At 45.6% G+C, this 16,792-nt stretch overlaps 1 protein-coding gene across 8 annotated transcripts in view; it reads right to left on the bottom strand.

The window, feature by feature from the left end:
• LOC137641374 (sesquipedalian-1-like) overlaps positions 1-16,792 on the bottom strand; it is an 893,367-nt gene that overhangs the window by 873,402 nt on the left and 3,173 nt on the right. For 7 of the 8 annotated variants that reach the window (XM_068373871.1, XM_068373873.1, XM_068373874.1 and 4 more), the window contains exon 2: positions 3,285-3,386. The exons of the other annotated variant lie outside the window; for it this stretch is intronic. The gene's annotated coding sequence lies outside the window, so the exon portion shown is untranslated. The remainder of the gene's footprint in view (positions 1-3,284; positions 3,387-16,792) is intronic. 8 annotated transcript variants of the gene reach the window in all.

Here is a 16,792-nt window from a genome sequence, read left to right as displayed (position 1 = left end):
TGAGTCTCAAGCAAGGGAGAGACCTGCCTTGGTGGCAATGCTTGACAAGCAAGAGTCCACACGCACCGGAGCATCAGTAGCATTCCAGGACGCTACGTCATGTAACTGCTTAAAGGACTGACTAGCAACAACAACAGGAGCGGGAGGACGCTCGGCGTCAACTCGAGACTGCCTTGACTGCCTAGACTGAGCAGTCAAAACAACTCTTGACTGCGGTGCTTGACGCTCAACGTCAAAACAAGTCAACTTCGCTGGTTGGCGAACGTCCTGAACGTCAACACGAGCATGCGGCAGCGGCTGAACGTCCACAAGCGGCTGAAAGTCAACACGGGACTGCATCGAGTGAGGCTCTACAAAACGTGACTGACGTGACTTTGTAACGTCAACGTCAACAGGACGAGCAAAGGCTCGTTTGGGCGGCTGACAGCCAAGATCTCGATCAGCTAAGCGGCGAGGATCATCGTGAACCTGCTCAGCAGAATAGTCCTCCATAAGAGAGGCAAGCTTATTCTGCATGTCTTGCAGTACAACCCATTTAGGATCAACGGAAATGGGTGCGGTAAGAGACGAGGGTAACGTCTGTGACTGCAAAACATTGCCTACACTAAGACTCTCGGAGCCTGTGTTACGCTTCTGTTTAGGCGGCGAGCAGTCTTCCGATGACTGCACAGGGTCAGAGCTGTCCCAATGGCTACAACCAGGACGCTGGACCTGTCCTGAAGGGACTGACTTTCGCTTTAAGGGTCTCGAAACCTTGCTCCACGGTTTCTTACGCGATAAGCCTTCGGATGACGAGGAGAAAACCGTCTCGCTCGTCTTATGGTAGGGGCGGTCTTGACGAGACACGCCTGAAACCATAGAGGGAACGTCTGTTCGTTGGTTAAAGCCTCTCGAACCCATAAGTCCTACGACATTACTTCTCCCTGGGGCATGGGAGCTTGCAAGAGGTCTCGGACTAGGCGAACGACAGGCACGAACAGACGAACCCTCGGTCGCAACACTGATAACACTTTGCGCACTAATCACTTTCTCCCCACGATTTTCTAATGTGGCACTCTGACACTTTAACTCTTTTACATCCGCCATGAGTTGATTACGGTCCGTAGCTAACGACTCAACTCTCTCGCCCAAAGCTTGAATGGCACGTAACATATCCCGCATTGATGGTTCATGAGTGCTAGTAGAGGGTTCAGGCACAACTACTACTGGGGAAGGATTAGGTTCAGGGGCATGGGAGGAGGAAAATTCTAACGATCTAGAGGAACTTCTCCTCACCCTATCTCTCTCTAGCTTACGAGAATACTTGTCAAACTCAAGGCAATCGAATTCCGAAAGGACCACGCACTCATCACACCGATCTCCTAATTGACAGGTTTTACCCCGACAATTAGAACACACAGTATGTGGGTCGAGAGAGGCCTTTGGAAGACGTTTATTACAATCCCTAGCATTACATTTACGAAATTTAGGAATTGGAGAAGGGTCAGCCATTTTGAAAAGTCAAAGAAAGTCCAAAAACAATCCAAAGTCATCAACAAATAAATCTATCCAAAAAAGAGTTCAAGAGTTTAAGTTGAAGATAAAACACCTGCACTGCGAAAGCTCAAACCAAAAAGAAGTACTTCACCAAGACTGTTGAAAAACTCCAGGTTAACAGCGAGTAATGGAATCAACTTGTCGATCAGACCGACAGAGAAGAACTGGAGCTGTTTACATGTATATGCGGTATCTGGCCGATAGTTGGCGCTGGTGGGCACACCCGCAACCTTCATAGCGATCGCTCGCGAGTTTTTGTGTTTTTCTGTCGAGCCGCCGGAGACGTCAGCTATTATATATTCACCGGCTAAGTTAAATATTTAAAAGTAAACTCCCAAGTTCTCCACACTGATAGACCAAGTTCCCCGTAGGGAAGGAGGAACAGCGGAGAAACAGATTAATAAGTAAAATCAAGCGATGACGATTCCTCACGGCGCCCGCCGATGGGAGACCGAAGGACCAAGGGAGAGATCACGACCCATGAAAAGTCACCGTGATGGCCTGAGACCACACGGAGAAGTTGTCGTACAATGAGTGGACTTCCTACACACACACACAGCACAAACACTGAAAAGGAAACTTACTGTATTTCTATACTCAAATACATATACATAAACGTAAGAATGTTTACATATATATTAAGTATAAGAAAAGTAAGTAATTAAGTAAGATAAAACATTAATGGCTGCCATGCGAGGACGGGACAGAGACGTCTGTTCATTGTACGAGCCAAAAGTGAAGTGAAGCAGTTCACCGGTGTGTGAGGGGGGGAGTGGTAGCTAGCTACCACTCCCCTACCCCCTTGCTAACTAGCGCGGGGGTAATACACCCTCGTTAAATTCTAATGGCTCGTCCTTTCAGCTACGCCGAAAGTTAACCCTATGTAAAAGCGTGGTTTGTATTTCGGTTACGGAACAAATATATTTTCTGTTAAAATTATTTAATATAATGTCTTTTATTATATATATTTTGGTAAAATGGTATTTTCATTATAAAATAAATTTTTGAACATACTTACCCGGTAGTTATATATATAGCTGACGTCAGGGACGTAAGCTATATATATAAAACTACTGGGTAAGTCTTATGTTTAAAAATACTTAAATATAATGACTTGTTCAAATTCGATGTCACTTAACTCACGTATGTACTGCGAACGGTAACATTAGCAACGTTACCAACGGTAGACAAGGTTACCAACGGTACACAACGTTACCAACGTTACGGTGATACACAGCGTTATCAACGTTAGCAATGATACGGTATTATTATCGTGTGTATTTTAAAGAATTTTTCCATATACCCTTTACAAAATATATAAAAAAGTACAAAAAGGCTACAGAACCTAAAAAACCCACCTAACTTAACCTAGAAATTCCCAGGTCACAAACCCAATATAATGCCCTTTGTTATATCACTTCACTCACATTACAGTAACGTTAGTACTGTTACGATAACATTATATATAATGGTTCTTGTTTCGCCATTAGCTCGCTTCGCTCGCACGAAAATAAAACATCAAGCTCGTATGTACTGGCAAGCGGTAATGTTGAGCTGCGCACGCTAACATTAGTAATGTTACGCTAACATTACCAACGTTAAATGTAATGGTTCTTGTTCCTCACTTAAGATCACAGGAAAATAAAACATCACCCTCGTATGCATTGGCAATTGGTAATGCTGAGCTTCGCATTCTAACAAAATATAATAAAACTGACTCATTAAAGTTAAAGAAATTAATGACTTACTTTTATGACCGTGACGTCGTAACTTAGGGGTCACGGGGGTGTTGTGACCGAGTCTGTGATGTCTTAAGTGTTTTGCCTTAGATTAGCACTGCACTTGGAACACTGTAAAAGTTGGTTTATTACATTACTTGATGTAAGAAAATTATCAACATTGGAATACAGTACACCAAAATAGTTTCAAGCATGGATTACTGAAGCGGTTACAATTTTCTAATACTTAGACCGTAAAATGTTATTTTCCTTAGTAAAATAAATTTTTGAATATACTTACCCGATGATCATATAGCTGTCAGCTCTGCTGCCCGACAGAAAAACCTACGGGCGGAATACGCCAGCGATCGCTATACAGGTGGGGGTGTACATCAACAGCGCCATCTGTCAAGTAGGTACTCAAGTACTCGATGTCAACAAAGAACCAATTTTCTCCTCTGTCCACTGGGTCTCTATTGGGGAGGATGGGTGGGTCCTTTAATTTATGATCATCGGGTAAGTATATTCAAAAATTTATTTTACTAAGGCAAATAACATTTTTCAATATTAAACTTACCCGATGATCATATAGCTGATTCACACCCAGGGGGGTGGGTAGAGACCAGCATTACATGTTGACATTATTATGAGCTAAGTATTCCGTATTTTATTTTACAGCATTACATGTTGACATTATTATGAGCTAAGTACAGTATTCCGTATTTTATTTTAGCAGTTATTCAAAATAACAAACATAAAATAAATAAGTACCTGGTAAGGAAGTCGACTTGAACAATTACTCTGCCTTTTTAAGTACGTCTTCCTTACTGAGCCTCGCGATCCTCATAGGATGCTGAGCGACTCCTAGGAGCTGAAGTATGAAGGGTTGCAACCCATACTAAAGGTCCTCATCAAAACCTCTAATCTAGGCGCTTCTCAAGAAATGACTTTGACCACCCGCCAAATCAAGTAGGATGCGAAAGGCTTCTTAGCCTTCCGGACAACCCAAAACAATAATAAAACATTTCAAGAGAAAGATTAAAAAGGTTATGGAATTAGGGAATTGTAGTGGTGGAGCCCTCACCACTACTGCACTCGTTGCTACGAATGGTCCCAGAGTGTAGCAGGTCTCGTAAAGAGACTGGACATTCTTAAGATAAAAGACGCGAACACTGATTTGCTTTTCCAATAGGTTGCGTCGAATATACTTTGCAGAGATCTATTTTGTTTAAAGGCCACGGAAGATGCGACAGCTCTAACTTCGTGTGTCCTTACCTTCAGCAAAGCTTGGTCTTCCTCATTCAGATGGGAATGAGCTTCTCGTATTAACAGTCTGATAAAATAGGATAAAGAATTCTCTGACAAAGGCAAAGATGGATTCTTAACTGAACACCATAAAGCTTCAGACGGGCCTCGTAAAGGTTTTTAAATAGAACTTAAGAGCTCTTACAGGACATAATACTCTTTCTAGTTCATTTCAAACCATGCGATAAGTTTGGAATATCGAACGATATTGGTCAAGGCCGAGAAGGCAGCTCGTGATTGGCTAGAAAACCAAGTTGTAGAACATGTAGCCGTTTCGGATGAGAATCCGATGTTCTTGCTGAAGGCATGAATCTCACTGACTCTTTTAGCTGTGGTTAAGCATATCAGGAAAAAAGTCTTAAAGGTGAGATCTTTCAGGGAGGCTGATTGAAGCGGTTCGAACCTGTCTGACATAAGGAATCTTAGTACCACGTCTAAATTCCAACCAGGTGTAACCAAACGACGCTCCTTCGTGGTCTCAAAAGACTTAAGGAGGTCTTGTAGATCTTTATTGTTGGAAAGATCTAAGCCTCTGTGACGGAAGACTGATGCCAACATGCTTCTGTAACCCTTGATAGTGGGAGCTGAAAGAGATCGTTCTTTCCTCAGATATAAGAGAAAGTCAGCTATTTGAGTTACAGAGGTACTGGTCGAGGATACGGATACTGACTTGCACCAGTTTCGGAAGATTTCCCACTTCGATTGGTAGATTCTAAGGGTGGATGTTCTCCTTGCTTTAGCAAACGCTCTGGTTGCCTCCTTCGAAAAGCCTCTAGCTCTCGAGAGTCTTTCGATAATCTGAAGGCAGTCAGACGAAGAGCGTGGAGGCCTTGGTGTACCTTCTTTACGCGTGGCTGACGTAGAAGGTCCACCCTTAGGGGAAGTGTTCTGGGAACGTCTACTAGCCATCGAAGTACCTCGGTGAGTTATTCTCTCGCGGGCCAGAGGGAAGCAACTAGCGTCAACCTTGTCCCTTCGTGAGAGGCGAACTTCTGCAGTACCTTGTTGACAATCTTGAACGGAGGGAATGCATATAGATCTAGATGTGACCAATCTAGTAGAAAGGCATCTATATGAACTACTGCTGGGTCCGGGATAGGTGAGCAAACTATTGGGAGCCTCTTGGTCATCGAGGTTGCGAAGAGATCTATGGTTGGCTGGCCCCAGGTGGCCCAAAGTCTCTTGCATACATCCTTGTGGAGGGTCCAATCTGTTGGAATTATTTGTCCCTTCCTACTGAGACAATCTGCTATGACATTCAAGTTGCCTTGGATGAACCTCGTTACTAGTGAAAAGTCTAGACCTGTTGACCAGGTGAGGAGGTCCCTTGCGATCTCGTACCATGTCAGAGAGTAGGTCCCTCCTTGCTTGGAGATGTACGTCAAAGCCGGGTGTTGTCCGAGTTCACCTCCACCACTTTGCCTTGAAGGAGAGACCTGAAGCTTTTCCAGGTCAGACGTACTGCCAGTAGCTTCTTGCAGTTGAAATGCATTGTCCTTTGACTCGAGTTCCATAATCCCGAGCATTCCCTACCGCCTAATGTCGCACCCCAGCCTACGTCCGATGCGTCCGAGAAGAGAACGTGGTTGGGAGTCTGAACAGTCAGGGGAAGACCCTTTCTAAGGTTGATAAAGTCCTTTCACCAAGTCAGACCAGACTTTATCTTTCCGGAAACCGGGATCGAGACCGCTTCTAGCGTCTTGTCCTTTTTCCAGTGAAAAGCTAGATGATACAGAAGAGGACGGAGGTGTAGTCTTCCAAGTGACACAAAAGAACCACGGATGACAGTGTCCTTACCAGACTCATCCACAGCCTGACAGGGCAGCGTTCCTTCTTCAGCATCTTCTGGATGGATAGCAGGGCTGGGGGTTGATCGTCTAGTTCAGCAACGTCCTCATCAGAGGGTTCCTTATCTGAAACTGATGAGGAAACGGCAACGGAGTGGGCAACGTCTGACTCGCTGAATCCGGTCGCACTGGTGGATGCGTGACGGAGCCGGACGCAATATCATGGTACTGCTGCACAGTCTGTGAACTGTCAACCATGGGGACGCGAGGAAGTACAGCGTCAACCCGAAACTGTCTAGACTGTCTGGGTTGTGCAGTCAACACCCTACCGGGTTGCTGAGGTTGACGCACTGCGTCACAACAAGTCACCTCTGCTGGTTGTTGAACGTCTTCCTAGTGACACACTTCAACAACCACCTCCGAGCGTCGCTTAACGTCAACGAGCGACTGGCAACCCACACTGGGTCGCATCGGTGGATGAACCACCTCAACTGGCGGACGCGAGTAGGATACCTCAGTGTCAACAGGGCGCACAACCAACCGGTAGGAAGGTTGTTGGCCAGAAGGTTCTTCTCCGTAAAAAGTCCTCTATCAAGGACACAAGCTTGGACTGCATGTCTTGCAGCAAAGCCCATTAGGGTCTACGGGAGCAGGTGTGGCAACAGACGGGGTTAGCGACTGAAGCGGAACCATTTACCATCCCTGGAAGCCTTGTTATGCTTTAATTAAAGTCCATAGGAGGCTAAGCAGCTTAAGGCTCCTCTCCAAATGACAGAGTCCTCAAAGGAATATCAGTAGGAGGGAGAACAGCACTTTCTCATCCACAGGAACCTTGTCCGAGAAAAGCTAGGTTATCTCAGTGAGGGTCTCACTGGTGCATAAGCAGCAGACCAGAAGGCAACGTTATGTAACTGCTTGACAGTCTGTGAACTGTCAAAAACTGAACTGTCAACCACAACAGGTGCGTGAGGACATACAGCACTGGTGCATTAGCAGCAGACCAGAAGGCAACGTTATGTAACTGCTTGACAGTCTGTGAACTGTCAAAAAACTGAACTGTCAACCACAACAGGTGCGTGAGGACATACAGCACTGGTGCATTAGTAGCAGACCAGAAGGCAACATCATGTAACTGCTTGACAGTCTGTGAGCTGGCAACAACCAAAGCTGTGTGGGGAAGCCTCAACTCCTGACTGACTAGTCTGCTGCGGGTGAGTGGCGGTAACCACAGTGGGTTGCGGAGGCTGACGCACCGTGTCAAAACACGGCAGCTTAACTCCACCCTCCTGTTGTTGTGGTAGCTCACGCACGGCAACGGAGTGCTCCGTGCGTCTGTGGGAGTCAGCATGCGTCTGGCAGGGTCGACTGCGCATGGGTGGAGGAGCTCTCACAGCCGGAGTGTGGGAGCAGGCAGCCTCAGCGTCTGCTGGGCGCACAACCGTGGCAGGTTGTAGGCTAACGGGTGCAGCGCCAACCTCTCCGCAGCCGGAGTGTGGGAGCAGGCAGCCTCAGCGTGAGCTGGGCGCACAACCGTGGCAGGTTGTAGGCTAACGGGTGCAGCGCCAACCTCTCCGCAGCCGGAGTGTGGGAGCAGGCAGCCTCAGCGTGAGCTGGGCGCACAACCGTGGCAGGTTGTAGGCTAACGGGTGCAGCGTTAACCTTCTCCGCACGAAACTCCTGCATAACCGCAGCTAACTGAGTCTGCATAGACTGCAGTAAAGACCACTCAGGGTCTACAAAAGCGGCAACAGACGGAGCTACTGTCCGTTGTGACTGAGGGTCTAAAACAGCGGGTGCGGCAACAGACGGAGTTACTGCCTGTTGCGGTACCACCTTGCCTCTCTTGGGAGGTGTGCAGTCGTCGGATGACTGCAGCGAGTCCGAACTGACCCAGTGGCTACACCTGGGCCGTTGGACTTGCGCGGAAGGGACCGACTTGCACTTAATAAGCTGCGAGACCTTGGTCCAAGGTTTCTTACGAGAAACCTCTTCCGCAGACGAGAAGTAAATGGGCTCTCTCGTCTTTGTGTGGGTGGGGCGATCTTGGGTAGATACGCCCGAAACCACGGAGGGAAAAACGTCTGTTCGCTGATCAAGGCCTGAGGAACCCATGAGTCGTTCGACATTACTTCTCCCCTGGGCTTGGGAGCTTGCAAGAGGTCCCGGACTAGGTGAACGACAGGCACGAACAGACGAACCCTCGGACGCAACACTGTAACACTTTGCGCATATCACTTTATCACTTTAATTTTCTGTTTTGCACTTATTTCACTGAAATCGAAACTTTTACTGATTTCTACCTGAAACACGCAATCCTACCCTTCATTAAAAGGTAGTAATTGCGAAAACAGTCGTATAATGCAACAGAAAACATATATAAAGATAAAGAATTCAGTGGCTGGGAAAGAGACTAAACACTAGATCAAATAAACTACGTTTACAATCTCTCACCGCACATAGCCTGGGAACAAGAATAAAACCCTAGAAACGTTTTACCTTCTTCCCCTACAGCGACTAGGGAGGAGAGTAAAACGAGAACAACGTTACACGCTTGAACGAAACGTTTTATCTCCTCTCTCTCCCTCCGTCTCTATCTCTCTCTTTCTCTCTAGATTTCGCACCTGAGAGAAGAGCCCAATTATATATCGTCAAAACATGTTATTTGCTAAAGGAAAAAACTGAAAGGTTTTCCAAATAAAAAGTTCCTTTAATTTAGAATTTAAACCATTAAAGCTAAGAAAGAATGAACGAAACGCTAGAATAGGTTTACTCTTACTGCAAAGTGAAACCGTGATACACTCTCTCTCTATCGTAACGATAGAGCGCAAGTTGAACGTCTTGAACGTCAACAACTGCGTAGACTAAAAAACTAAACGTTAGTTCATCTTTGAAAACAGTACGAGACTATCAAAGAAATTCTTTCATAAAACATTAAATTTAAAAAGTTTTAAATTCTTTAAAGGTTAAATACGATATAACGGGCTCAACGTTGATTAACTTCGGTTCCAAGTTAGGACCGCCTACTAAAAGGAAAGGTCGCAAATAAACAAAACATAAAAATTTATTTTTATATGTTTATAATAAAAGGAAAGTTAATCGAAGAGGCCTAATAAAGGCGGAGAGATATAAAATATAAAGATCTATAACGTGTTAAGCAAAATTACTAAAAACCTAAACACACTTCCGTCTAAGGGAAGGGTCGGCCATTTAAAAGTGAAAGAGAGTCCATACTCTCTTTGTCACCAAAATAAAATCTATCCAAAACGAGTTCAAGTTTTGAAATGAAGATAAAACCCCTGCATAGCGAAAGCTCAAAACTGGAATAGTGTACTTCACCAAATAGTTGTGAAAACAAATCCAGTTAGTAACAGCGTATTTAGTAGGTCTTGCCAGTGGCACGACAGAGAGAAAATTGGTTCTTTGTTGACATCGAGTACTTGAGTACCTACTTGACAGATGGCGCTGTTGATGTACACCCCCACCTGTATAGCGATCGCTGGCGTATTCCGCCCGTAGGTTTTTCTGTCGGGCAGCAGAGCTGACAGCTATATGATCATCGGGTAAGTTTAATATTGAAAAATGTTATTTTCATTAGTAAAATAAATTTTTGAATATACTTACCCGATGATCATGTAGCTGTCAACTCTGTTGCCCGACAGAAATCTACGGTCGGGATACGCCAGCGATCGCTACCCAAGTGGGGGTGTACTCAACAGCGCCATCTGTGAGCAGGTACTCAAGTACTTCTTGTCAACAAGAACTCAATTTTCTCCTCGGTCCACTGGTTCTCTATGGGGAGGAAGGGCGGGTTCTTTAATTCATGATCATCGGGTAAGTATATTCAAAAATTTATTTTACTAATGAAAATAACATTTTTCAATATTAATCTTACCCGATGATCATGTAGCTGATTCACACCCAGGGTGGTGGGTGGAGACCAGCATACATGTTAACAAAGAAGCTAAGTATCCCGTATTTCATTTTATTAGTTATTCAAAATAACACACATAAAATAAATAAGTACCTGGTAAGGAAGTCGACTTGAACCATTACTCTGCCTTTTTAAGTACGTCTTCCTTACTGAGCCTAGCGGTCCTCTTAGGATGCTGAACGACTCCTAGGTGCTGAAGTATAAAGGGCTGCAACCCATACTAAAGGACCTCATCACAACCTCTAATCTAGGCGCTTCTCAAGAAAGAATTTGACCACCCGCCAAATCAACCAGGATGCGGAAGGCTTCTTAGCCTTCCGGACAACCCAGAAATATTTCAAGAGAAAGATTAAAAAGGTTCTGGAATTAGGGAATTGTAGTGGTGGAGCCCCCACCACTACTGCACTCGTTGCTACGAATGGTCCCAGAGTGTAGCAGTTCTCGTAAAGAGACTGGACATTCTTAAGATAAAAGACGCGAACACTGACTTGCTTTTCCAATAGGTTGCGTCGATTATACTTTGCAGAGATCTCTTTTGTTTAAAGGCCACGGAAGTTGCGACAGCTCTAACTTCGTGTGTCCTTACCTTCAGTAAAGCTTGGTCTTCCTCATTCAGATGGGAATGAGCTTCTCGTATTAACAGTCTGATAAAATAGGATAAAGCATTCTTTGACATAGGCAAAGATGGTTTCTTAACTGAACACCATAAAGCTTCAGACGGGCCTCGTAAAGGTTTTTAAAAAGAACTTAAGAGCTCTTACAGGACGTAAGACTCTTTCTAGTTCATTACCAACCATATGATAAGTTTGGAGTAACGAACGATATTGGCCAAGGCCGAGAAGGCAGCTCGTGTTTGGCTAGAAAACCAAGTTGTAGAACATGTAGCCGTTTCGGATGAGAATCCGATGTTCTTGCTGAAGGCATGAATCTCACTGACTCTTTTAGCTGTGGTTAAGCATATCAGGAAAAGAGTCTTAAAGGTGAGATCTTTCAGGGAGGCTGATTGAAGTGGTTCGAACCTGTCTAACATAAGGAATCTTAGAACCACGTCTAAATTCCAACCAGGTGTAACCAAACGACGCTCCTTCGTGGTCTCAAAAGACTTAAGGAGGTCCTGTAGATCTTTATTGTTGAAAAGATCTAAGCCTCTGTGACGGAAGACTGATGCCAACATGCTTCTGTAACCCTTGAAAGTGGGAGCTGAAAGAGATCGCTCTTTTCTCAGATATAAGAGGAAGTCAGCTATTTGAGTTACAGAGGTACTGGTCGAGGATACGGATACTGACTTGCACCAGTTTAGGAAGATTTCCCACTTCGATTGGTAGACCCTAAGGGTGGATGTTCTCCTTGCTCTAACAATCTCTCTGGTTGCCTCCTTCGAAAAACCTCTAGTTCTCGAGAGTCTTTCGATACTCTGAAGGCAGTGAGACAAAGAGCATGGAGGCCTTGGAGTACCTTCTTACGCGTGGCATACGTAGCAGGTCCACCTTTAGGGGAAGAGTTCTGGGAACGTCTACTAGCCATCGAAGTACCTCGGTAAGTTATTCTCTCGCGTGTTAACTTTGTCCCATCGTGAGAGGCGAACTTCTGCAGTACCTTGTTGACAATCTAGAACGGAGGGAATGCATATAGATCTAGATGATACTAATCTAGTAGAAAGGCATCTAAAAGAACCACTGCTGGGTCCGGGATAGGTGAGCAAAGTATTGAGAGCCTCTTGGACATCGAGGTTGCGAAGAGATCTATGGTTGGCTGGCCCCAGGTGACCCAAAGTCTCTTGCATACATCTCTGTGGAGGGTCCAATATGTTGAAATTATTTGTCCCTTCCTACTGAGACAAACTGCTAAGACATTCAAGATGCCTTGGAAGAAATTGTTACTAGAGAAAAGTCTAGACCTGTTGAACAGGAGAGGAGGTCACTAGCGAACTCGCACCATGTCAGAGAGTAGGTCCCTCCTTGCTAGGAGATGAACATCAAAGCAGGGAGTTGTCCGTGTTGACCTCCATTACTTTGTCTTGAAGGAGAGACCTGAAGCTTTTCCAGGTCAGACGTACTGCCAGAAGCTTCTTGCAGTTAAAATGCATTGTCCTTTGACTCGAGTTCCATAATCCCGAGCATTCCCTACCGCCTAAGGTCGCACCCCAGCCTACGTCCGAAGCGTCTGAGAAGAGAACGTGGTTGGGAGTCTGAACAGTCAGGGGAAGACCCTATAAAAGGTTGATAAAGTCCTTTCCTCAGGTTAGACCAGACTTATCTTCCGGAAACCGGGATCGAGACCGCTTCTAGCGTCTTGTCCTTTTCCAGTGAAGAGCTAGATGAAACCGAAGAGGACGGAGGTGTAGTCTTCCAAGTGACACCAATTGAACCACGGATGACAGTGTCCTAACCAGACTCATCCACAGCCTGACAGGGCTGTATTCCTTCTTCAGCATCTTCTGGATGGATAGCAGGGCTGGGGATTGATCTTCTTGTTCAGCCATGTTCTCATCAGAGGGTTCCTCATCCGAAACTGATGAGGAAACGGCAACGGAGTGGGCAACGTCTGACTCGCTGAATCCGGTCGCACTGGTGGATGCGTGACGGAGCCGGACACAAGATCATGGTACTGCTGCACAGTCTGTGAACTGTCAACCATGGGGAGCGAGGAAGTACAGCGACAACCCGAAACTGTCTAGACTGTCTGGGTAGTACAGACAACCCCTATCGGGTTGCTGAGGTTGCCGCACTGCGTCACAACAAGTCACCTCTGCTGGTTGTTGAACGTCTTCCCAGTGACCCACTGCACGTCCACAACTACCTCCGAGAGTAGCTTAACGTCAACGTGCGACTGGCAACCCACACTGGGTCGCACCGGTGGAGGAACCATCTCAACTGGCGGACGTGAGTAGGATACCTCAGCGTCAACAGTGCGTACAACCAACCGGTAGGAAGGTCGTTGGCAAGAAGGTTCTTTTCCGTAAAAAATCCTCTATCAAGGACTAAGCTTGGACTGCATGTCTTGCAACAAAGCCCAAGGTCTATGGGAGCAGGTGTGGCAACAGACGGGGTTAGCGACTGAAGCAGAACCATTTACCCTCCCTGGAAGCATGTTATGCTTAAATTAAAGTCCATAGGAGGCTAAGCAGCTTAAGGCTCCTCTCCAAATGACAGAGTCCTCAAGGGAATATCAGAAGGAGGGAGAACAGTACTTTCTCATCTACAGGAACCATATCCGAGAAAAGCTAGGTTCTCTCAGTGAGGGTTTCACTGGTGCAAAGGCAGCAGACCAGAAGGCAACGTTATGAAACTGCTTGACAGTCTGTGAACTGTCAAAAACTGAACTGTCAACCACAACAGGAGCGTGAGGACATACAGCACTGGTGTATAAGTAGCAGACCAGAAGGCAACGTCATGTAACTGTTTGACAGTCTGTGAGTTGGCAACAACCAAAGTTGTGTGGGGAAGCCTCAACTCCTGACTGACTAGTTAGCTGCGGGCGAGTGGTGGTAACCACAGTGTGTTGCGGAGGCTGACACACCGTGTCAAAACACGGCAGCTTGTGGTAGCTCACGCACGGCAACGGAGTGCTCTGTGTGTGGGAGTCATCATACATCTGGCAGGGTTGACTGTGCATGGGTGGAGGAGCTCTCACAACAAGAGTGTGAGAGCAGGAAGCCATGCCGGGCGCACAACCGTGGGAGGTGTAGGCCCACGGGTGCATCGTCAACCTTCTCCGCAGTCGGAGTGTGGGAGCTGGCAACAAAAAAAGCAGAGGGCTGGTGTGTGGGAGGGGCTGCGGTGGGTTGAGGAGCATGCGGTATGGTATGCGGAGCATGCTGTAAGGTATGCGGCGCATGCTGCATGGTATGCGGAGCATGCTGTAAGGTATGCAGAGCATGCTGCATGGGCTGCGGAGAATGCCGCATAGTACTGGAACCCGGCAGCTCTACAGAACCTTCCCACTGCTGATGCGGTAGCTCACGCATGTTAACAGAAGGTGCAGCAAGAACATGCGTCTGGCAGGGTGGACTGCGCATCGGTGGTGGAGCTCTCACAGGTGGAGTGTGGGAGAAGGCAGCCGCAGTATCTGCTGAGCGCACAACCTCGGCGGGTTGTAGGTTAACAGGTGCATTGTCAACCTTCCAGCATGATACTCCTGCATGAAGGAGCAAGCTGAGACTGTATAGTCTGCAGCATGGACCACTAGGGTCTATGAAAGACAACAACAAACGGAGCTACTGTCCGTTGTGACTGAGGGTCTAAAACAGCTGGTGCGGCAACAGACGGAGTTACTGCCTGTTGCGGTACCACCTTGCCTCTCTTGGGAGGTGTGCAGTTGTCGTACTGCAGCGAGTCCGAACTGACCCAGTGGCTACACCTAGGCCGTTGGACTTGCGCGGAAGGGACCGACTTGCACTTAAAAGCTGCAAGATTTGGTCCATGGTTTCTGCGAGAAACCTCTTCCGCAGACGAGGAATAAATGGGCTCTCTCGTCTTTGTGTGGGTGGGGTGATCACGTCGGCAACGTGTGTAGATACACCCGAAACCACGGAGGGAAACGTCTGTTCGTCGATCAAGGCCTGAGGAACCCATAAGTCCTTCTACATTACTTCTCCCCTGGGCTTGGGAGCTTGTAAGAGGTATCGGACTAGGTGAACAACTGCCACGAACAGACGAACCCTCGAACGCAACACTGTAACACTTTGCGCATATCACTTTATCACTTTTGATTTTCTGTTTGCACTTATTTCACTGAACTCGAAACTTTAAGTGGTTTGTACCTGAAACACGCAATCCTATCCTTCATTAAAAGGTAGTAATTGCGAAAACAGTATTACAATGTAACAGAAAAACATAATGAAAGATAAAGAATTCAGTGGCTGGAAAAGAGACTAAACACTAGATCAAATAAACTACGTTTAAAATCTCTCACCGCAAAAAGCCTGGGAACAAGAATAAAACTCTAGAAACGTTTTACCTTCTTCCCCTATAGCGACTAGGGAGAAGAGCAAAAAACGAGAACAACGTTACCCGCTTGAACGAAACGTTTATCCTCCTCTCTCTCCCTCCGTCTCTATCTCTCTCTCTCTCTCTCGACTTAGAACCTGAGAGATGAGCCCAATTATATATATCGTTAAAACATATTATTTGTTAAAGGAAAAAAAAAAACTGAAAGGTTTCCCAAATAAAAAGTTCCTTTATTAGAATTAAAACCATTTAAGCTAAGAAAGAATGAACGAAACGCTAGAATCGGTTTACTCTTACTGCAACGTGAAACCGTGAAATACTCTCTCTCTATCGTAACGAAAGAGCGCAAGTTGAACGTTCTGAACGTCAACAACTGCGGAGACTAAACAAAACGTTAGTTCAACTTTGAAAACAGTACGAGACTATCAAAGAAATTCTTTCAAAAACATTAAAATTAAAATAGCATAAATTCTTAACAGGAAAAACGATATGACGGGCTCAATGTTAATTAACTTCGGTACCAAGTAAGTACCGCCTACTATTAGGAAAGGTCGCATATAAACAAACATAAAAATTAATTTTTATAAGTTTATAATAAATGGAAAGTTAATCGAAGAGGCCTATAAATGGCGGAGAGATATAAAATAAATCTATAACTTTGTTAAGCAAAATTACCAAAAACCTAAACACACTTCCGTCTAAGGGAAGGGTGGGTCATAAAAAGTGAAAGAGAGTCTATACTCTCTTCGACACCAACACTTCCGTCTGAGGGAAGGGTCGGCCATTTAAAAGTGAAAGAGAGTCCATACTCTCTTCGTCACCATAATTAAATCAAATTAATTCCAAAAGCTTGCTAAGCTAATGATAAAGCTTCCTGAATAGCGAAGGCTAAACTCTAGAGCAAATACATCACCAAATCGTGAACAATAACTCCAGAATCAACAGCGTATCCAAGTAGGTCTAGCCGGTGGCACGACAGAGGAAAAATTGAGTTCTTGTTGACAAGAAGTACTTGAGTACCTGCTCACAGATGGCGCTGTTGAGTACACCCCCACCTGGGTAGCGATCGCTGGCGTATCCCGACCGTAGATTTCTGTCGGGCAACAGAGTTGACAGCTACATGATCATCGGGTAAGATTAATATTGAAAAATACGCAATAGACGACACTTGAACTAACAAAGACGTGACTTGGGCAAAGGTTTCCCCGGAAACGGGCTTGTTGGAGGGTGGGGGTAGGGAAATATTAACCCCCCTGTGCAAACTTTACATACGTATGGGTTCGTGATTGGTTAACGGAAAAGCAACTGAGTCTAGAGAGTAGACACTAATGAACAGAATAGGAAACTTGGAGCCTCTGCCGTTTATGGGGACAGCCCTTTGACCGGCCGAAAATCGAGGTAAAAAAGTCCGAAATCGGCTCTTTTTTACGGGAATGATTTGGTAAATAATGTAGATTGACGGGACAGTATTAAATTGTAAAACCGAATGTTTCTTGAAATCGAGTAAAAAAAAGTCCGAAATCGGCTCTTTTTACGGGAATGATTACATGACGTGTCCTTAAAAAC

The sequence above is a fragment of the Palaemon carinicauda genome, chromosome 5 (assembly GCF_036898095.1).
Source record: "Palaemon carinicauda isolate YSFRI2023 chromosome 5, ASM3689809v2, whole genome shotgun sequence".
Lineage (NCBI taxonomy): Eukaryota > Metazoa > Arthropoda > Malacostraca > Decapoda > Palaemonidae > Palaemon > Palaemon carinicauda.
This window is presented reverse-complemented; position numbering and strand designations above follow the sequence as displayed.